The 19,988-nt window shown below is 46.6% G+C and overlaps 15 non-coding genes across 15 annotated transcripts; all 15 read left to right on the top strand.

The window, feature by feature from the left end:
* The first annotated feature begins 921 nt into the window (after window positions 1-921).
* Window positions 922-1,112, top strand: LOC142281514 (U2 spliceosomal RNA). Its single transcript, XR_012743598.1, has one exon. It is a non-coding gene; the product is annotated as a U2 spliceosomal RNA (small nuclear RNA).
* Window positions 1,113-2,229: 1,117 nt separating this feature from the next.
* On the top strand, window positions 2,230-2,420 carry LOC142281463 (U2 spliceosomal RNA). Its single transcript, XR_012743550.1, has one exon. It is a non-coding gene; the product is annotated as a U2 spliceosomal RNA (small nuclear RNA).
* Window positions 2,421-3,537: 1,117 nt separating this feature from the next.
* Window positions 3,538-3,728, top strand: LOC142281462 (U2 spliceosomal RNA). The gene has a single exon (XR_012743549.1). It is a non-coding gene; the product is annotated as a U2 spliceosomal RNA (small nuclear RNA).
* Window positions 3,729-4,845: 1,117 nt separating this feature from the next.
* Window positions 4,846-5,036, top strand: LOC142281461 (U2 spliceosomal RNA). Its single transcript, XR_012743548.1, has one exon. It is a non-coding gene; the product is annotated as a U2 spliceosomal RNA (small nuclear RNA).
* A 1,117-nt stretch (window positions 5,037-6,153) lies between these two features.
* LOC142281460 (U2 spliceosomal RNA) lies at window positions 6,154-6,344 on the top strand. The gene has a single exon (XR_012743547.1). It is a non-coding gene; the product is annotated as a U2 spliceosomal RNA (small nuclear RNA).
* A 1,117-nt stretch (window positions 6,345-7,461) lies between these two features.
* On the top strand, window positions 7,462-7,652 carry LOC142281458 (U2 spliceosomal RNA). The gene has a single exon (XR_012743545.1). It is a non-coding gene; the product is annotated as a U2 spliceosomal RNA (small nuclear RNA).
* A 1,117-nt stretch (window positions 7,653-8,769) lies between these two features.
* LOC142281457 (U2 spliceosomal RNA) lies at window positions 8,770-8,960 on the top strand. The gene has a single exon (XR_012743544.1). It is a non-coding gene; the product is annotated as a U2 spliceosomal RNA (small nuclear RNA).
* Window positions 8,961-10,077: 1,117 nt separating this feature from the next.
* LOC142281456 (U2 spliceosomal RNA) lies at window positions 10,078-10,268 on the top strand. Its single transcript, XR_012743543.1, has one exon. It is a non-coding gene; the product is annotated as a U2 spliceosomal RNA (small nuclear RNA).
* Window positions 10,269-11,385: 1,117 nt separating this feature from the next.
* LOC142281455 (U2 spliceosomal RNA) lies at window positions 11,386-11,576 on the top strand. Its single transcript, XR_012743542.1, has one exon. It is a non-coding gene; the product is annotated as a U2 spliceosomal RNA (small nuclear RNA).
* Window positions 11,577-12,693: 1,117 nt separating this feature from the next.
* On the top strand, window positions 12,694-12,884 carry LOC142281454 (U2 spliceosomal RNA). Its single transcript, XR_012743541.1, has one exon. It is a non-coding gene; the product is annotated as a U2 spliceosomal RNA (small nuclear RNA).
* A 1,117-nt stretch (window positions 12,885-14,001) lies between these two features.
* Window positions 14,002-14,192, top strand: LOC142281453 (U2 spliceosomal RNA). Its single transcript, XR_012743540.1, has one exon. It is a non-coding gene; the product is annotated as a U2 spliceosomal RNA (small nuclear RNA).
* Window positions 14,193-15,309: 1,117 nt separating this feature from the next.
* Window positions 15,310-15,500, top strand: LOC142281452 (U2 spliceosomal RNA). The gene has a single exon (XR_012743539.1). It is a non-coding gene; the product is annotated as a U2 spliceosomal RNA (small nuclear RNA).
* A 1,117-nt stretch (window positions 15,501-16,617) lies between these two features.
* On the top strand, window positions 16,618-16,808 carry LOC142281451 (U2 spliceosomal RNA). Its single transcript, XR_012743538.1, has one exon. It is a non-coding gene; the product is annotated as a U2 spliceosomal RNA (small nuclear RNA).
* A 1,117-nt stretch (window positions 16,809-17,925) lies between these two features.
* Window positions 17,926-18,116, top strand: LOC142281450 (U2 spliceosomal RNA). Its single transcript, XR_012743537.1, has one exon. It is a non-coding gene; the product is annotated as a U2 spliceosomal RNA (small nuclear RNA).
* A 1,117-nt stretch (window positions 18,117-19,233) lies between these two features.
* Window positions 19,234-19,424, top strand: LOC142281449 (U2 spliceosomal RNA). Its single transcript, XR_012743536.1, has one exon. It is a non-coding gene; the product is annotated as a U2 spliceosomal RNA (small nuclear RNA).
* Window positions 19,425-19,988: the final 564 nt, after the last annotated feature.

The following is a 19,988-nucleotide window of genomic DNA, read 5'->3' as shown; positions in this document are numbered from 1 at the left end:
TAATTGAATGGAATAGATCCCTTTTGGACAAAGTGGAGTCAGATGCTGCAGTGACCACAGGTGTGAGAGGATCTACAATTGGCATCTGGTGTTATCTCTCTGCTTCCACTCCAAATAAAGTTACCTGTTGTTACCTGAACGTCAAATACTAAGAATGGGCGGCCTATGAAAGAATTAGTACTTTCATTAAGTATACTAAACCGGCTAATTGGGAATAGACAAACTGTAAAAAGCCCTCTGAGAAAGCCCCTCTCTAACCTTTGTTAGTAAGCTTTTCTGTAGCCTGCCTGTTGATGTATTTTCGGTTTGAACAGTGCACAACATGAAGAGACGGAACACTGGCGGCTTGTCACAATGCCCCCCGATGACATCACAATAGCGCTGCTGCCTAGAAAACAAGCTGCGCAGAAGAAGTTGTTCTTTGGGTGGGAGGGTGGGCTAGTGGAAGGAGGGGGCAATCTCTTTTTTTCCCGGGTGGTAGGGGGATGACAGGAGAAGGGAAGCGGGTGGTGAGAAAGGTACAGAGGGCAGGGTTTGGGGGCTGGGAAGGAAAGGGAAAAGATTAGGGTTTGGGGATGATGAAAGGGCTTTCTACGGGTAAGGATGGAAAAGGGTGGCAGTGACGGAAAGTCAGGCAACCTGTCCTGTCCGTCTTTTTGTATCGTGAATTGGAAAGACTGCAAGGGGGAGGGGAGTTGCTTGCGCCCTAAAGGAGGAGTTATTCAGATTCATTGCAGTGGGCGGCGGCTGCAAAACGCACCATTCTTCTTGTTTTTGCTCTGCAAAGCAGCCTTTTCAAGGGTTGGCTTGGGTGACAAAATGTCTTGTGTAGGCGTGGGTTTGTCTCCCTCTCGCTCTCTCTCCCTAAGATGTGTCCGGCATAGGCCAGGGTGCCACTCGAGGCCCAAACCAATTCTGGTTATCGCTTCTCGGCCTTTTGGCTAAGATCAAGTGTAGTATCTGTTCTTATCAGTTTAATATCTGATACATCCCCTATCTGGGGACCATATATTAAATGGATTTTTAGAACAGGGAGATGGAAAAAGAGCTTGCTCTGTCCACTCCACGCATTGACCTGGTATTGCAGTACCTCCAGGAACGGTGCACCCCTTCTTAACCCAGTTTCCAAAAGCAGAACTCGATTCACCTGATTCATATTAGCCCGATTAGCGAATTGAAATGAATTTTTATCTAACACACTTTTTACTTGCTTTATTCATCCAAATAGCAAACTCATCACCACTCAACTTCACCAACTCTGCTATGTCCCGTGCAGTATCTTGTTGTCAGTCTAATCTAGATCATGTGTAATTGAATGGAATAGATCCCTTTTGGACAAAGTGGAGTCAGATGCTGCAGTGACCACAGGTGTGAGAGGATCTACAATTGGCATCTGGTGTTATCTCTCTGCTTCCACTCCAAATAAAGTTACCTGTTGTTACCTGAACGTCAAATACTAAGAATGGGCGGCCTATGAAAGAATTAGTACTTTCATTAAGTATACTAAACCGGCTAATTGGGAATAGACAAACTGTAAAAAGCCCTCTGAGAAAGCCCCTCTCTAACCTTTGTTAGTAAGCTTTTCTGTAGCCTGCCTGTTGATGTATTTTCGGTTTGAACAGTGCACAACATGAAGAGACGGAACACTGGCGGCTTGTCACAATGCCCCCCGATGACATCACAATAGCGCTGCTGCCTAGAAAACAAGCTGCGCAGAAGAAGTTGTTCTTTGGGTGGGAGGGTGGGCTAGTGGAAGGAGGGGGCAATCTCTTTTTTTCCCGGGTGGTAGGGGGATGACAGGAGAAGGGAAGCGGGTGGTGAGAAAGGTACAGAGGGCAGGGTTTGGGGGCTGGGAAGGAAAGGGAAAAGATTAGGGTTTGGGGATGATGAAAGGGCTTTCTACGGGTAAGGATGGCAAAGGGTGGCAGTGACGGAAAGTCAGGCAACCTGTCCTGTCCGTCTTTTTGTATCGTGAATTGGAAAGACTGCAAGGGGGAGGGGAGTTGCTTGCGCCCTAAAGGAGGAGTTATTCAGATTCATTGCAGTGGGCGGCGGCTGCAAAACGCACCATTCTTCTTGTTTTTGCTCTGCAAAGCAGCCTTTTCAAGGGTTGGCTTGGGTGACAAAATGTCTTGTGTAGGCGTGGGTTTGTCTCCCTCTCGCTCTCTCTCCCTAAGATGTGTCCGGCATAGGCCAGGGTGCCACTCGAGGCCCAAACCAATTCTGGTTATCGCTTCTCGGCCTTTTGGCTAAGATCAAGTGTAGTATCTGTTCTTATCAGTTTAATATCTGATACGTCCCCTATCTGGGGACCATATATTAAATGGATTTTTAGAACAGGGAGATGGAAAAAGAGCTTGCTCTGTCCACTCCACGCATTGACCTGGTATTGCAGTACCTCCAGGAACGGTGCACCCCTTCTTAACCCAGTTTCCAAAAGCAGAACTCGATTCACCTGATTCATATTAGCCCGATTAGCGAATTGAAATGAATTTTTATCTAACACACTTTTTACTTGCTTTATTCATCCAAATAGCAAACTCATCACCACTCAACTTCACCAACTCTGCTATGTCCCGTGCAGTATCTTGTTGTCAGTCTAATCTAGATCATGTGTAATTGAATGGAATAGATCCCTTTTGGACAAAGTGGAGTCAGATGCTGCAGTGACCACAGGTGTGAGAGGATCTACAATTGGCATCTGGTGTTATCTCTCTGCTTCCACTCCAAATAAAGTTACCTGTTGTTACCTGAACGTCAAATACTAAGAATGGGCGGCCTATGAAAGAATTAGTACTTTCATTAAGTATACTAAACCGGCTAATTGGGAATAGACAAACTGTAAAAAGCCCTCTGAGAAAGCCCCTCTCTAACCTTTGTTAGTAAGCTTTTCTGTAGCCTGCCTGTTGATGTATTTTCGGTTTGAACAGTGCACAACATGAAGAGACGGAACACTGGCGGCTTGTCACAATGCCCCCCGATGACATCACAATAGCGCTGCTGCCTAGAAAACAAGCTGCGCAGAAGAAGTTGTTCTTTGGGTGGGAGGGTGGGCTAGTGGAAGGAGGGGGCAATCTCTTTTTTTCCCGGGTGGTAGGGGGATGACAGGAGAAGGGAAGCGGGTGGTGAGAAAGGTACAGAGGGCAGGGTTTGGGGGCTGGGAAGGAAAGGGAAAAGATTAGGGTTTGGGGATGATGAAAGGGCTTTCTACGGGTAAGGATGGCAAAGGGTGGCAGTGACGGAAAGTCAGGCAACCTGTCCTGTCCGTCTTTTTGTATCGTGAATTGGAAAGACTGCAAGGGGGAGGGGAGTTGCTTGCGCCCTAAAGGAGGAGTTATTCAGATTCATTGCAGTGGGCGGCGGCTGCAAAACGCACCATTCTTCTTGTTTTTGCTCTGCAAAGCAGCCTTTTCAAGGGTTGGCTTGGGTGACAAAATGTGTTGTGTAGGCGTGGGTTTGTCTCCCTCTCGCTCTCTCTCCCTAAGATGTGTCCGGCATAGGCCAGGGTGCCACTCGAGGCCCAAACCAATTCTGGTTATCGCTTCTCGGCCTTTTGGCTAAGATCAAGTGTAGTATCTGTTCTTATCAGTTTAATATCTGATACGTCCCCTATCTGGGGACCATATATTAAATGGATTTTTAGAACAGGGAGATGGAAAAAGAGCTTGCTCTGTCCACTCCACGCATTGACCTGGTATTGCAGTACCTCCAGGAACGGTGCACCCCTTCTTAACCCAGTTTCCAAAAGCAGAACTCGATTCACCTGATTCATATTAGCCCGATTAGCGAATTGAAATGAATTTTTATCTAACACACTTTTTACTTGCTTTATTCATCCAAATAGCAAACTCATCACCACTCAACTTCACCAACTCTGCTATGTCCCGTGCAGTATCTTGTTGTCAGTCTAATCTAGATCATGTGTAATTGAATGGAATAGATCCCTTTTGGACAAAGTGGAGTCAGATGCTGCAGTGACCACAGGTGTGAGAGGATCTACAATTGGCATCTGGTGTTATCTCTCTGCTTCCACTCCAAATAAAGTTACCTGTTGTTACCTGAACGTCAAATACTAAGAATGGGCGGCCTATGAAAGAATTAGTACTTTCATTAAGTATACTAAACCGGCTAATTGGGAATAGACAAACTGTAAAAAGCCCTCTGAGAAAGCCCCTCTCTAACCTTTGTTAGTAAGCTTTTCTGTAGCCTGCCTGTTGATGTATTTTCGGTTTGAACAGTGCACAACATGAAGAGACGGAACACTGGCGGCTTGTCACAATGCCCCCCGATGACATCACAATAGCGCTGCTGCCTAGAAAACAAGCTGCGCAGAAGAAGTTGTTCTTTGGGTGGGAGGGTGGGCTAGTGGAAGGAGGGGGCAATCTCTTTTTTTCCCGGGTGGTAGGGGGATGACAGGAGAAGGGAAGCGGGTGGTGAGAAAGGTACAGAGGGCAGGGTTTGGGGGCTGGGAAGGAAAGGGAAAAGATTAGGGTTTGGGGATGATGAAAGGGCTTTCTACGGGTAAGGATGGCAAAGGGTGGCAGTGACGGAAAGTCAGGCAACCTGTCCTGTCCGTCTTTTTGTATCGTGAATTGGAAAGACTGCAAGGGGGAGGGGAGTTGCTTGCGCCCTAAAGGAGGAGTTATTCAGATTCATTGCAGTGGGCGGCGGCTGCAAAACGCACCATTCTTCTTGTTTTTGCTCTGCAAAGCAGCCTTTTCAAGGGTTGGCTTGGGTGACAAAATGTCTTGTGTAGGCGTGGGTTTGTCTCCCTCTCGCTCTCTCTCCCTAAGATGTGTCCGGCATAGGCCAGGGTGCCACTCGAGGCCCAAACCAATTCTGGTTATCGCTTCTCGGCCTTTTGGCTAAGATCAAGTGTAGTATCTGTTCTTATCAGTTTAATATCTGATACGTCCCCTATCTGGGGACCATATATTAAATGGATTTTTAGAACAGGGAGATGGAAAAAGAGCTTGCTCTGTCCACTCCACGCATTGACCTGGTATTGCAGTACCTCCAGGAACGGTGCACCCCTTCTTAACCCAGTTTCCAAAAGCAGAACTCGATTCACCTGATTCATATTAGCCCGATTAGCGAATTGAAATGAATTTTTATCTAACACACTTTTTACTTGCTTTATTCATCCAAATAGCAAACTCATCACCACTCAACTTCACCAACTCTGCTATGTCCCGTGCAGTATCTTGTTGTCAGTCTAATCTAGATCATGTGTAATTGAATGGAATAGATCCCTTTTGGACAAAGTGGAGTCAGATGCTGCAGTGACCACAGGTATGAGAGGATCTACAATTGGCATCTGGTGTTATCTCTCTGCTTCCACTCCAAATAAAGTTACCTGTTGTTACCTGAACGTCAAATACTAAGAATGGGCGGCCTATGAAAGAATTAGTACTTTCATTAAGTATACTAAACCGGCTAATTGGGAATAGACAAACTGTAAAAAGCCCTCTGAGAAAGCCCCTCTCTAACCTTTGTTAGTAAGCTTTTCTGTAGCCTGCCTGTTGATGTATTTTCGGTTTGAACAGTGCACAACATGAAGAGACGGAACACTGGCGGCTTGTCACAATGCCCCCCGATGACATCACAATAGCGCTGCTGCCTAGAAAACAAGCTGCGAAGAAGAAGTTGTTCTTTGGGTGGGAGGGTGGGCTAGTGGAAGGAGGGGGCAATCTCTTTTTTTCCCGGGTGGTAGGGGGATGACAGGAGAAGGGAAGCGGGTGGTGAGAAAGGTACAGAGGGCAGGGTTTGGGGGCTGGGAAGGAAAGGGAAAAGATTAGGGTTTGGGGATGATGAAAGGGCTTTCTACGGGTAAGGATGGCAAAGGGTGGCAGTGACGGAAAGTCAGGCAACCTGTCCTGTCCGTCTTTTTGTATCGTGAATTGGAAAGACTGCAAGGGGGAGGGGAGTTGCTTGCGCCCTAAAGGAGGAGTTATTCAGATTCATTGCAGTGGGCGGCGGCTGCAAAACGCACCATTCTTCTTGTTTTTGCTCTGCAAAGCAGCCTTTTCAAGGGTTGGCTTGGGTGACAAAATGTCTTGTGTAGGCGTGGGTTTGTCTCCCTCTCGCTCTCTCTCCCTAAGATGTGTCCGGTATAGGCCAGGGTGCCACTCGAGGCCCAAACCAATTCTGGTTATCGCTTCTCGGCCTTTTGGCTAAGATCAAGTGTAGTATCTGTTCTTATCAGTTTAATATCTGATACGTCCCCTATCTGGGGACCATATATTAAATGGATTTTTAGAACAGGGAGATGGAAAAAGAGCTTGCTCTGTCCACTCCACGCATTGACCTGGTATTGCAGTACCTCCAGGAACGGTGCACCCCTTCTTAACCCAGTTTCCAAAAGCAGAACTCGATTCACCTGATTCATATTAGCCCGATTAGCGAATTGAAATGAATTTTTATCTAACACACTTTTTACTTGCTTTATTCATCCAAATAGCAAACTCATCACCACTCAACTTCACCAACTCTGCTATGTCCCGTGCAGTATCTTGTTGTCAGTCTAATCTAGATCATGTGTAATTGAATGGAATAGATCCCTTTTGGACAAAGTGGAGTCAGATGCTGCAGTGACCACAGGTGTGAGAGGATCTACAATTGGCATCTGGTGTTATCTCTCTGCTTCCACTCCAAATAAAGTTACCTGTTGTTACCTGAACGTCAAATACTAAGAATGGGCGGCCTATGAAAGAATTAGTACTTTCATTAAGTATACTAAACCGGCTAATTGGGAATAGACAAACTGTAAAAAGCCCTCTGAGAAAGCCCCTCTCTAACCTTTGTTAGTAAGCTTTTCTGTAGCCTGCCTGTTGATGTATTTTCGGTTTGAACAGTGCACAACATGAAGAGACGGAACACTGGCGGCTTGTCACAATGCCCCCCGATGACATCACAATAGCGCTGCTGCCTAGAAAACAAGCTGCGCAGAAGAAGTTGTTCTTTGGGTGGGAGGGTGGGCTAGTGGAAGGAGGGGGCAATCTCTTTTTTTCCCGGGTGGTAGGGGGATGACAGGAGAAGGGAAGCGGGTGGTGAGAAAGGTACAGAGGGCAGGGTTTGGGGGCTGGGAAGGAAAGGGAAAAGATTAGGGTTTGGGGATGATGAAAGGGCTTTCTACGGGTAAGGATGGCAAAGGGTGGCAGTGACGGAAAGTCAGGCAACCTGTCCTGTCCGTCTTTTTGTATCGTGAATTGGAAAGACTGCAAGGGGGAGGGGAGTTGCTTGCGCCCTAAAGGAGGAGTTATTCAGATTCATTGCAGTGGGCGGCGGCTGCAAAACGCACCATTCTTCTTGTTTTTGCTCTGCAAAGCAGCCTTTTCAAGGGTTGGCTTGGGTGACAAAATGTCTTGTGTAGGCGTGGGTTTGTCTCCCTCTCGCTCTCTCTCCCTAAGATGTGTCCGGCATAGGCCAGGGTGCCACTCGAGGCCCAAACCAATTCTGGTTATCGCTTCTCGGCCTTTTGGCTAAGATCAAGTGTAGTATCTGTTCTTATCAGTTTAATATCTGATACGTCCCCTATCTGGGGACCATATATTAAATGGATTTTTAGAACAGGGAGATGGAAAAAGAGCTTGCTCTGTCCACTCCACGCATTGACCTGGTATTGCAGTACCTCCAGGAACGGTGCACCCCTTCTTAACCCAGTTTCCAAAAGCAGAACTCGATTCACCTGATTCATATTAGCCCGATTAGCGAATTGAAATGAATTTTTATCTAACACACTTTTTACTTGCTTTATTCATCCAAATAGCAAACTCATCACCACTCAACTTCACCAACTCTGCTATGTCCCGTGCAGTATCTTGTTGTCAGTCTAATCTAGATCATGTGTAATTGAATGGAATAGATCCCTTTTGGACAAAGTGGAGTCAGATGCTGCAGTGACCACAGGTGTGAGAGGATCTACAATTGGCATCTGGTGTTATCTCTCTGCTTCCACTCCAAATAAAGTTACCTGTTGTTACCTGAACGTCAAATACTAAGAATGGGCGGCCTATGAAAGAATTAGTACTTTCATTAAGTATACTAAACCGGCTAATTGGGAATAGACAAACTGTAAAAAGCCCTCTGAGAAAGCCCCTCTCTAACCTTTGTTAGTAAGCTTTTCTGTAGCCTGCCTGTTGATGTATTTTCGGTTTGAACAGTGCACAACATGAAGAGACGGAACACTGGCGGCTTGTCACAATGCCCCCCGATGACATCACAATAGCGCTGCTGCCTAGAAAACAAGCTGCGCAGAAGAAGTTGTTCTTTGGGTGGGAGGGTGGGCTAGTGGAAGGAGGGGGCAATCTCTTTTTTTCCCGGGTGGTAGGGGGATGACAGGAGAAGGGAAGCGGGTGGTGAGAAAGGTACAGAGGGCAGGGTTTGGGGGCTGGGAAGGAAAGGGAAAAGATTAGGGTTTGGGGATGATGAAAGGGCTTTCTACGGGTAAGGATGGCAAAGGGTGGCAGTGACGGAAAGTCAGGCAACCTGTCCTGTCCGTCTTTTTGTATCGTGAATTGGAAAGACTGCAAGGGGGAGGGGAGTTGCTTGCGCCCTAAAGGAGGAGTTATTCAGATTCATTGCAGTGGGCGGCGGCTGCAAAACGCACCATTCTTCTTGTTTTTGCTCTGCAAAGCAGCCTTTTCAAGGGTTGGCTTGGGTGACAAAATGTCTTGTGTAGGCGTGGGTTTGTCTCCCTCTCGCTCTCTCTCCCTAAGATGTGTCCGGCATAGGCCAGGGTGCCACTCGAGGCCCAAACCAATTCTGGTTATCGCTTCTCGGCCTTTTGGCTAAGATCAAGTGTAGTATCTGTTCTTATCAGTTTAATATCTGATACGTCCCCTATCTGGGGACCATATATTAAATGGATTTTTAGAACAGGGAGATGGAAAAAGAGCTTGCTCTGTCCACTCCACGCATTGACCTGGTATTGCAGTACCTCCAGGAACGGTGCACCCCTTCTTAACCCAGTTTCCAAAAGCAGAACTCGATTCACCTGATTCATATTAGCCCGATTAGCGAATTGAAATGAATTTTTATCTAACACACTTTTTACTTGCTTTATTCATCCAAATAGCAAACTCATCACCACTCAACTTCACCAACTCTGCTATGTCCCGTGCAGTATCTTGTTGTCAGTCTAATCTAGATCATGTGTAATTGAATGGAATAGATCCCTTTTGGACAAAGTGGAGTCAGATGCTGCAGTGACCACAGGTGTGAGAGGATCTACAATTGGCATCTGGTGTTATCTCTCTGCTTCCACTCCAAATAAAGTTACCTGTTGTTACCTGAACGTCAAATACTAAGAATGGGCGGCCTATGAAAGAATTAGTACTTTCATTAAGTATACTAAACCGGCTAATTGGGAATAGACAAACTGTAAAAAGCCCTCTGAGAAAGCCCCTCTCTAACCTTTGTTAGTAAGCTTTTCTGTAGCCTGCCTGTTGATGTATTTTCGGTTTGAACAGTGCACAACATGAAGAGACGGAACACTGGCGGCTTGTCACAATGCCCCCCGATGACATCACAATAGCGCTGCTGCCTAGAAAACAAGCTGCGCAGAAGAAGTTGTTCTTTGGGTGGGAGGGTGGGCTAGTGGAAGGAGGGGGCAATCTCTTTTTTTCCCGGGTGGTAGGGGGATGACAGGAGAAGGGAAGCGGGTGGTGAGAAAGGTACAGAGGGCAGGGTTTGGGGGCTGGGAAGGAAAGGGAAAAGATTAGGGTTTGGGGATGATGAAAGGGCTTTCTACGGGTAAGGATGGCAAAGGGTGGCAGTGACGGAAAGTCAGGCAACCTGTCCTGTCCGTCTTTTTGTATCGTGAATTGGAAAGACTGCAAGGGGGAGGGGAGTTGCTTGCGCCCTAAAGGAGGAGTTATTCAGATTCATTGCAGTGGGCGGCGGCTGCAAAACGCACCATTCTTCTTGTTTTTGCTCTGCAAAGCAGCCTTTTCAAGGGTTGGCTTGGGTGACAAAATGTCTTGTGTAGGCGTGGGTTTGTCTCCCTCTCGCTCTCTCTCCCTAAGATGTGTCCGGCATAGGCCAGGGTGCCACTCGAGGCCCAAACCAATTCTGGTTATCGCTTCTCGGCCTTTTGGCTAAGATCAAGTGTAGTATCTGTTCTTATCAGTTTAATATCTGATACGTCCCCTATCTGGGGACCATATATTAAATGGATTTTTAGAACAGGGAGATGGAAAAAGAGCTTGCTCTGTCCACTCCACGCATTGACCTGGTATTGCAGTACCTCCAGGAACGGTGCACCCCTTCTTAACCCAGTTTCCAAAAGCAGAACTCGATTCACCTGATTCATATTAGCCCGATTAGCGAATTGAAATGAATTTTTATCTAACACACTTTTTACTTGCTTTATTCATCCAAATAGCAAACTCATCACCACTCAACTTCACCAACTCTGCTATGTCCCGTGCAGTATCTTGTTGTCAGTCTAATCTAGATCATGTGTAATTGAATGGAATAGATCCCTTTTGGACAAAGTGGAGTCAGATGCTGCAGTGACCACAGGTGTGAGAGGATCTACAATTGGCATCTGGTGTTATCTCTCTGCTTCCACTCCAAATAAAGTTACCTGTTGTTACCTGAACGTCAAATACTAAGAATGGGCGGCCTATGAAAGAATTAGTACTTTCATTAAGTATACTAAACCGGCTAATTGGGAATAGACAAACTGTAAAAAGCCCTCTGAGAAAGCCCCTCTCTAACCTTTGTTAGTAAGCTTTTCTGTAGCCTGCCTGTTGATGTATTTTCGGTTTGAACAGTGCACAACATGAAGAGACGGAACACTGGCGGCTTGTCACAATGCCCCCCGATGACATCACAATAGCGCTGCTGCCTAGAAAACAAGCTGCGCAGAAGAAGTTGTTCTTTGGGTGGGAGGGTGGGCTAGTGGAAGGAGGGGGCAATCTCTTTTTTTCCCGGGTGGTAGGGGGATGACAGGAGAAGGGAAGCGGGTGGTGAGAAAGGTACAGAGGGCAGGGTTTGGGGGCTGGGAAGGAAAGGGAAAAGATTAGGGTTTGGGGATGATGAAAGGGCTTTCTACGGGTAAGGATGGCAAAGGGTGGCAGTGACGGAAAGTCAGGCAACCTGTCCTGTCCGTCTTTTTGTATCGTGAATTGGAAAGACTGCAAGGGGGAGGGGAGTTGCTTGCGCCCTAAAGGAGGAGTTATTCAGATTCATTGCAGTGGGCGGCGGCTGCAAAACGCACCATTCTTCTTGTTTTTGCTCTGCAAAGCAGCCTTTTCAAGGGTTGGCTTGGGTGACAAAATGTCTTGTGTAGGCGTGGGTTTGTCTCCCTCTCGCTCTCTCTCCCTAAGATGTGTCCGGCATAGGCCAGGGTGCCACTCGAGGCCCAAACCAATTCTGGTTATCGCTTCTCGGCCTTTTGGCTAAGATCAAGTGTAGTATCTGTTCTTATCAGTTTAATATCTGATACGTCCCCTATCTGGGGACCATATATTAAATGGATTTTTAGAACAGGGAGATGGAAAAAGAGCTTGCTCTGTCCACTCCACGCATTGACCTGGTATTGCAGTACCTCCAGGAACGGTGCACCCCTTCTTAACCCAGTTTCCAAAAGCAGAACTCGATTCACCTGATTCATATTAGCCCGATTAGCGAATTGAAATGAATTTTTATCTAACACACTTTTTACTTGCTTTATTCATCCAAATAGCAAACTCATCACCACTCAACTTCACCAACTCTGCTATGTCCCGTGCAGTATCTTGTTGTCAGTCTAATCTAGATCATGTGTAATTGAATGGAATAGATCCCTTTTGGACAAAGTGGAGTCAGATGCTGCAGTGACCACAGGTGTGAGAGGATCTACAATTGGCATCTGGTGTTATCTCTCTGCTTCCACTCCAAATAAAGTTACCTGTTGTTACCTGAACGTCAAATACTAAGAATGGGCGGCCTATGAAAGAATTAGTACTTTCATTAAGTATACTAAACCGGCTAATTGGGAATAGACAAACTGTAAAAAGCCCTCTGAGAAAGCCCCTCTCTAACCTTTGTTAGTAAGCTTTTCTGTAGCCTGCCTGTTGATGTATTTTCGGTTTGAACAGTGCACAACATGAAGAGACGGAACACTGGCGGCTTGTCACAATGCCCCCCGATGACATCACAATAGCGCTGCTGCCTAGAAAACAAGCTGCGCAGAAGAAGTTGTTCTTTGGGTGGGAGGGTGGGCTAGTGGAAGGAGGGGGCAATCTCTTTTTTTCCCGGGTGGTAGGGGGATGACAGGAGAAGGGAAGCGGGTGGTGAGAAAGGTACAGAGGGCAGGGTTTGGGGGCTGGGAAGGAAAGGGAAAAGATTAGGGTTTGGGGATGATGAAAGGGCTTTCTACGGGTAAGGATGGCAAAGGGTGGCAGTGACGGAAAGTCAGGCAACCTGTCCTGTCCGTCTTTTTGTATCGTGAATTGGAAAGACTGCAAGGGGGAGGGGAGTTGCTTGCGCCCTAAAGGAGGAGTTATTCAGATTCATTGCAGTGGGCGGCGGCTGCAAAACGCACCATTCTTCTTGTTTTTGCTCTGCAAAGCAGCCTTTTCAAGGGTTGGCTTGGGTGACAAAATGTCTTGTGTAGGCGTGGGTTTGTCTCCCTCTCGCTCTCTCTCCCTAAGATGTGTCCGGCATAGGCCAGGGTGCCACTCGAGGCCCAAACCAATTCTGGTTATCGCTTCTCGGCCTTTTGGCTAAGATCAAGTGTAGTATCTGTTCTTATCAGTTTAATATCTGATACGTCCCCTATCTGGGGACCATATATTAAATGGATTTTTAGAACAGGGAGATGGAAAAAGAGCTTGCTCTGTCCACTCCACGCATTGACCTGGTATTGCAGTACCTCCAGGAACGGTGCACCCCTTCTTAACCCAGTTTCCAAAAGCAGAACTCGATTCACCTGATTCATATTAGCCCGATTAGCGAATTGAAATGAATTTTTATCTAACACACTTTTTACTTGCTTTATTCATCCAAATAGCAAACTCATCACCACTCAACTTCACCAACTCTGCTATGTCCCGTGCAGTATCTTGTTGTCAGTCTAATCTAGATCATGTGTAATTGAATGGAATAGATCCCTTTTGGACAAAGTGGAGTCAGATGCTGCAGTGACCACAGGTGTGAGAGGATCTACAATTGGCATCTGGTGTTATCTCTCTGCTTCCACTCCAAATAAAGTTACCTGTTGTTACCTGAACGTCAAATACTAAGAATGGGCGGCCTATGAAAGAATTAGTACTTTCATTAAGTATACTAAACCGGCTAATTGGGAATAGACAAACTGTAAAAAGCCCTCTGAGAAAGCCCCTCTCTAACCTTTGTTAGTAAGCTTTTCTGTAGCCTGCCTGTTGATGTATTTTCGGTTTGAACAGTGCACAACATGAAGAGACGGAACACTGGCGGCTTGTCACAATGCCCCCCGATGACATCACAATAGCGCTGCTGCCTAGAAAACAAGCTGCGCAGAAGAAGTTGTTCTTTGGGTGGGAGGGTGGGCTAGTGGAAGGAGGGGGCAATCTCTTTTTTTCCCGGGTGGTAGGGGGATGACAGGAGAAGGGAAGCGGGTGGTGAGAAAGGTACAGAGGGCAGGGTTTGGGGGCTGGGAAGGAAAGGGAAAAGATTAGGGTTTGGGGATGATGAAAGGGCTTTCTACGGGTAAGGATGGCAAAGGGTGGCAGTGACGGAAAGTCAGGCAACCTGTCCTGTCCGTCTTTTTGTATCGTGAATTGGAAAGACTGCAAGGGGGAGGGGAGTTGCTTGCGCCCTAAAGGAGGAGTTATTCAGATTCATTGCAGTGGGCGGCGGCTGCAAAACGCACCATTCTTCTTGTTTTTGCTCTGCAAAGCAGCCTTTTCAAGGGTTGGCTTGGGTGACAAAATGTCTTGTGTAGGCGTGGGTTTGTCTCCCTCTCGCTCTCTCTCCCTAAGATGTGTCCGGCATAGGCCAGGGTGCCACTCGAGGCCCAAACCAATTCTGGTTATCGCTTCTCGGCCTTTTGGCTAAGATCAAGTGTAGTATCTGTTCTTATCAGTTTAATATCTGATACGTCCCCTATCTGGGGACCATATATTAAATGGATTTTTAGAACAGGGAGATGGAAAAAGAGCTTGCTCTGTCCACTCCACGCATTGACCTGGTATTGCAGTACCTCCAGGAACGGTGCACCCCTTCTTAACCCAGTTTCCAAAAGCAGAACTCGATTCACCTGATTCATATTAGCCCGATTAGCGAATTGAAATGAATTTTTATCTAACACACTTTTTACTTGCTTTATTCATCCAAATAGCAAACTCATCACCACTCAACTTCACCAACTCTGCTATGTCCCGTGCAGTATCTTGTTGTCAGTCTAATCTAGATCATGTGTAATTGAATGGAATAGATCCCTTTTGGACAAAGTGGAGTCAGATGCTGCAGTGACCACAGGTGTGAGAGGATCTACAATTGGCATCTGGTGTTATCTCTCTGCTTCCACTCCAAATAAAGTTACCTGTTGTTACCTGAACGTCAAATACTAAGAATGGGCGGCCTATGAAAGAATTAGTACTTTCATTAAGTATACTAAACCGGCTAATTGGGAATAGACAAACTGTAAAAAGCCCTCTGAGAAAGCCCCTCTCTAACCTTTGTTAGTAAGCTTTTCTGTAGCCTGCCTGTTGATGTATTTTCGGTTTGAACAGTGCACAACATGAAGAGACGGAACACTGGCGGCTTGTCACAATGCCCCCCGATGACATCACAATAGCGCTGCTGCCTAGAAAACAAGCTGCGCAGAAGAAGTTGTTCTTTGGGTGGGAGGGTGGGCTAGTGGAAGGAGGGGGCAATCTCTTTTTTTCCCGGGTGGTAGGGGGATGACAGGAGAAGGGAAGCGGGTGGTGAGAAAGGTACAGAGGGCAGGGTTTGGGGGCTGGGAAGGAAAGGGAAAAGATTAGGGTTTGGGGATGATGAAAGGGCTTTCTACGGGTAAGGATGGCAAAGGGTGGCAGTGACGGAAAGTCAGGCAACCTGTCCTGTCCGTCTTTTTGTATCGTGAATTGGAAAGACTGCAAGGGGGAGGGGAGTTGCTTGCGCCCTAAAGGAGGAGTTATTCAGATTCATTGCAGTGGGCGGCGGCTGCAAAACGCACCATTCTTCTTGTTTTTGCTCTGCAAAGCAGCCTTTTCAAGGGTTGGCTTGGGTGACAAAATGTCTTGTGTAGGCGTGGGTTTGTCTCCCTCTCGCTCTCTCTCCCTAAGATGTGTCCGGCATAGGCCAGGGTGCCACTCGAGGCCCAAACCAATTCTGGTTATCGCTTCTCGGCCTTTTGGCTAAGATCAAGTGTAGTATCTGTTCTTATCAGTTTAATATCTGATACGTCCCCTATCTGGGGACCATATATTAAATGGATTTTTAGAACAGGGAGATGGAAAAAGAGCTTGCTCTGTCCACTCCACGCATTGACCTGGTATTGCAGTACCTCCAGGAACGGTGCACCCCTTCTTAACCCAGTTTCCAAAAGCAGAACTCGATTCACCTGATTCATATTAGCCCGATTAGCGAATTGAAATGAATTTTTATCTAACACACTTTTTACTTGCTTTATTCATCCAAATAGCAAACTCATCACCACTCAACTTCACCAACTCTGCTATGTCCCGTGCAGTATCTTGTTGTCAGTCTAATCTAGATCATGTGTAATTGAATGGAATAGATCCCTTTTGGACAAAGTGGAGTCAGATGCTGCAGTGACCACAGGTGTGAGAGGATCTACAATTGGCATCTGGTGTTATCTCTCTGCTTCCACTCCAAATAAAGTTACCTGTTGTTACCTGAACGTCAAATACTAAGAATGGGCGGCCTATGAAAGAATTAGTACTTTCATTAAGTATACTAAACCGGCTAATTGGGAATAGACAAACTGTAAAAAGCCCTCTGAGAAAGCCCCTCTCTAACCTTTGTTAGTAAGCTTTTCTGTAGCCTGCCTGTTGATGTATTTTCGGTTTGAACAGTGCACAACATGAAGAGACGGAACACTGGCGGCTTGTCACAATGCCCCCCGATGACATCACAATAGCGCTGCTGCCTAGAAAACAAGCTGCGCAGAAGAAGTTGTTCTTTGGGTGGGAGGGTGGGCTAGTGGAAGGAGGGGGCAATCTCTTTTTTTCCCGGGTGGTAGGGGGATGACAGGAGAAGGGAAGCGGGTGGTGAGAAAGGTACAGAGGGCAGGGTTTGGGGGCTGGGAAGGAAAGGGAAAAGATTAGGGTTTGGGGATGATGAAAGGGCTTTCTACGGGTAAGGATGGCAAAGGGTGGCAGTGACGGAAAGTCAGGCAACCTGTCCTGTCCGTCTTTTTGTATCGTGAATTGGAAAGACTGCAAGGGGGAGGGGAGTTGCTTGCGCCCTAAAGGAGGAGTTATTCAGATTCATTGCAGTGGGCGGCGGCTGCAAAACGCACCATTCTTCTTGTTTTTGCTCTGCAAAGCAGCCTTTTCAAGGGTTGGCTTGGGTGACAAAATGTCTTGTGTAGGCGTGGGTTTGTCTCCCTCTCGCTCTCTCTCCCTAAGATGTGTCCGGCATAGGCCAGGGTGCCACTCGAGGCCCAAACCAATTCTGGTTATCGCTTCTCGGCCTTTTGGCTAAGATCAAGTGTAGTATCTGTTCTTATCAGTTTAATATCTGATACGTCCCCTATCTGGGGACCATATATTAAATGGATTTTTAGAACAGGGAGATGGAAAAAGAGCTTGCTCTGTCCACTCCACGCATTGACCTGGTATTGCAGTACCTCCAGGAACGGTGCACCCCTTCTTAACCCAGTTTCCAAAAGCAGAACTCGATTCACCTGATTCATATTAGCCCGATTAGCGAATTGAAATGAATTTTTATCTAACACACTTTTTACTTGCTTTATTCATCCAAATAGCAAACTCATCACCACTCAACTTCACCAACTCTGCTATGTCCCGTGCAGTATCTTGTTGTCAGTCTAATCTAGATCATGTGTAATTGAATGGAATAGATCCCTTTTGGACAAAGTGGAGTCAGATGCTGCAGTGACCACAGGTGTGAGAGGATCTACAATTGGCATCTGGTGTTATCTCTCTGCTTCCACTCCAAATAAAGTTACCTGTTGTTACCTGAACGTCAAATACTAAGAATGGGCGGCCTATGAAAGAATTAGTACTTTCATTAAGTATACTAAACCGGCTAATTGGGAATAGACAAACTGTAAAAAGCCCTCTGAGAAAGCCCCTCTCTAACCTTTGTTAGTAAGCTTTTCTGTAGCCTGCCTGTTGATGTATTTTCGGTTTGAACAGTGCACAACATGAAGAGACGGAACACTGGCGGCTTGTCACAATGCCCCCCGATGACATCACAATAGCGCTGCTGCCTAGAAAACAAGCTGCGCAGAAGAAGTTGTTCTTTGGGTGGGAGGGTGGGCTAGTGGAAGGAGGGGGCAATCTCTTTTTTTCCCGGGTGGTAGGGGGATGACAGGAGAAGGGAAGCGGGTGGTGAGAAAGGTACAGAGGGCAGGGTTTGGGGGCTGGGAAGGAAAGGGAAAAGATTAGGGTTTGGGGATGATGAAAGGGCTTTCTACGGGTAAGGATGGCAAAGGGTGGCAGTGACGGAAAGTCAGGCAACCTGTCCTGTCCGTCTTTTTGTATCGTGAATTGGAAAGACTGCAAGGGGGAGGGGAGTTGCTTGCGCCCTAAAGGAGGAGTTATTCAGATTCATTGCAGTGGGCGGCGGCTGCAAAACGCACCATTCTTCTTGTTTTTGCTCTGCAAAGCAGCCTTTTCAAGGGTTGGCTTGGGTGACAAAATGTCTTGTGTAGGCGTGGGTTTGTCTCCCTCTCGCTCTCTCTCCCTAAGATGTGTCCGGCATAGGCCAGGGTGCCACTCGAGGCCCAAACCAATTCTGGTTATCGCTTCTCGGCCTTTTGGCTAAGATCAAGTGTAGTATCTGTTCTTATCAGTTTAATATCTGATACGTCCCCTATCTGGGGACCATATATTAAATGGATTTTTAGAACAGGGAGATGGAAAAAGAGCTTGCTCTGTCCACTCCACGCATTGACCTGGTATTGCAGTACCTCCAGGAACGGTGCACCCCTTCTTAACCCAGTTTCCAAAAGCAGAACTCGATTCACCTGATTCATATTAGCCCGATTAGCGAATTGAAATGAATTTTTATCTAACACACTTTTTACTTGCTTTATTCATCCAAATAGCAAACTCATCACCACTCAACTTCACCAACTCTGCTATGTCCCGTGCAGTATCTTGTTGTCAGTCTAATCTAGATCATGTGTAATTGAATGGAATAGATCCCTTTTGGACAAAGTGGAGTCAGATGCTGCAGTGACCACAGGTGTGAGAGGATCTACAATTGGCATCTGGTGTTATCTCTCTGCTTCCACTCCAAATAAAGTTACCTGTTGTTACCTGAACGTCAAATACTAAGAATGGGCGGCCTATGAAAGAATTAGTACTTTCATTAAGTATACTAAACCGGCTAATTGGGAATAGACAAACTGTAAAAAGCCCTCTGAGAAAGCCCCTCTCTAACCTTTGTTAGTAAGCTTTTCTGTAGCCTGCCTGTTGATGTATTTTCGGTTTGAACAGTGCACAACATGAAGAGACGGAACACTGGCGGCTTGTCACAATGCCCCCCGATGACATCACAATAGCGCTGCTGCCTAGAAAACAAGCTGCGCAGAAGAAGTTGTTCTTTGGGTGGGAGGGTGGGCTAGTGGAAGGAGGGGGCAATCTCTTTTTTTCCCGGGTGGTAGGGGGATGACAGGAGAAGGGAAGCGGGTGGTGAGAAAGGTACAGAGGGCAGGGTTTGGGGGCTGGGAAGGAAAGGGAAAAGATTAGGGTTTGGGGATGATGAAAGGGCTTTCTACGGGTAAGGATGGCAAAGGGTGGCAGTGACGGAAAGTCAGGCAACCTGTCCTGTCCGTCTTTTTGTATCGTGAATTGGAAAGACTGCAAGGGGGAGGGGAGTTGCTTGCGCCCTAAAGGAGGAGTTATTCAGATTCATTGCAGTGGGCGGCGGCTGCAAAACGCACCATTCTTCTTGTTTTTGCTCTGCAAAGCAGCCTTTTCAAGGGTTGGCTTGGGTGACAAAATGTCTTGTGTAGGCGTGGGTTTGTCTCCCTCTCGCTCTCTCTCCCTAAGATGTGTCCGGCATAGGCCAGGGTGCCACTCGAGGCCCAAACCAATTCTGGTTATCGCTTCTCGGCCTTTTGGCTAAGATCAAGTGTAGTATCTGTTCTTATCAGTTTAATATCTGATACGTCCCCTATCTGGGGACCATATATTAAATGGATTTTTAGAACAGGGAGATGGAAAAAGAGCTTGCTCTGTCCACTCCACGCATTGACCTGGTATTGCAGTACCTCCAGGAACGGTGCACCCCTTCTTAACCCAGTTTCCAAAAGCAGAACTCGATTCACCTGATTCATATTAGCCCGATTAGCGAATTGAAATGAATTTTTATCTAACACACTTTTTACTTGCTTTATTCATCCAAATAGCAAACTCATCACCACTCAACTTCACCAACTCTGCTATGTCCCGTGCAGTATCTTGTTGTCAGTCTAATCTAGATCATGTGTAATTGAATGGAATAGATCCCTTTTGGACAAAGTGGAGTCAGATGCTGCAGTGACCACAGGTGTGAGAGGATCTACAATTGGCATCTGGTGTTATCTCTCTGCTTCCACTCCAAATAAAGTTACCTGTTGTTACCTGAACGTCAAATACTAAGAATGGGCGGCCTATGAAAGAATTAGTACTTTCATTAAGTATACTAAACCGGCTAATTGGGAATAGACAAACTGTAAAAAGCCCTCTGAGAAAGCCCCTCTCTAACCTTTGTTAGTAAGCTTTTCTGTAGCCTGCCTGTTGATGTATTTTCGGTTTGAACAGTGCACAACATGAAGAGACGGAACACTGGCGGCTTGTCACAATGCCCCCCGATGA

This window comes from Anomaloglossus baeobatrachus, unplaced genomic scaffold, assembly GCF_048569485.1.
Source record: "Anomaloglossus baeobatrachus isolate aAnoBae1 unplaced genomic scaffold, aAnoBae1.hap1 Scaffold_475, whole genome shotgun sequence".
Classification (NCBI taxonomy): Eukaryota; Metazoa; Chordata; class Amphibia; order Anura; family Aromobatidae; genus Anomaloglossus; species Anomaloglossus baeobatrachus.
This window is presented reverse-complemented; position numbering and strand designations above follow the sequence as displayed.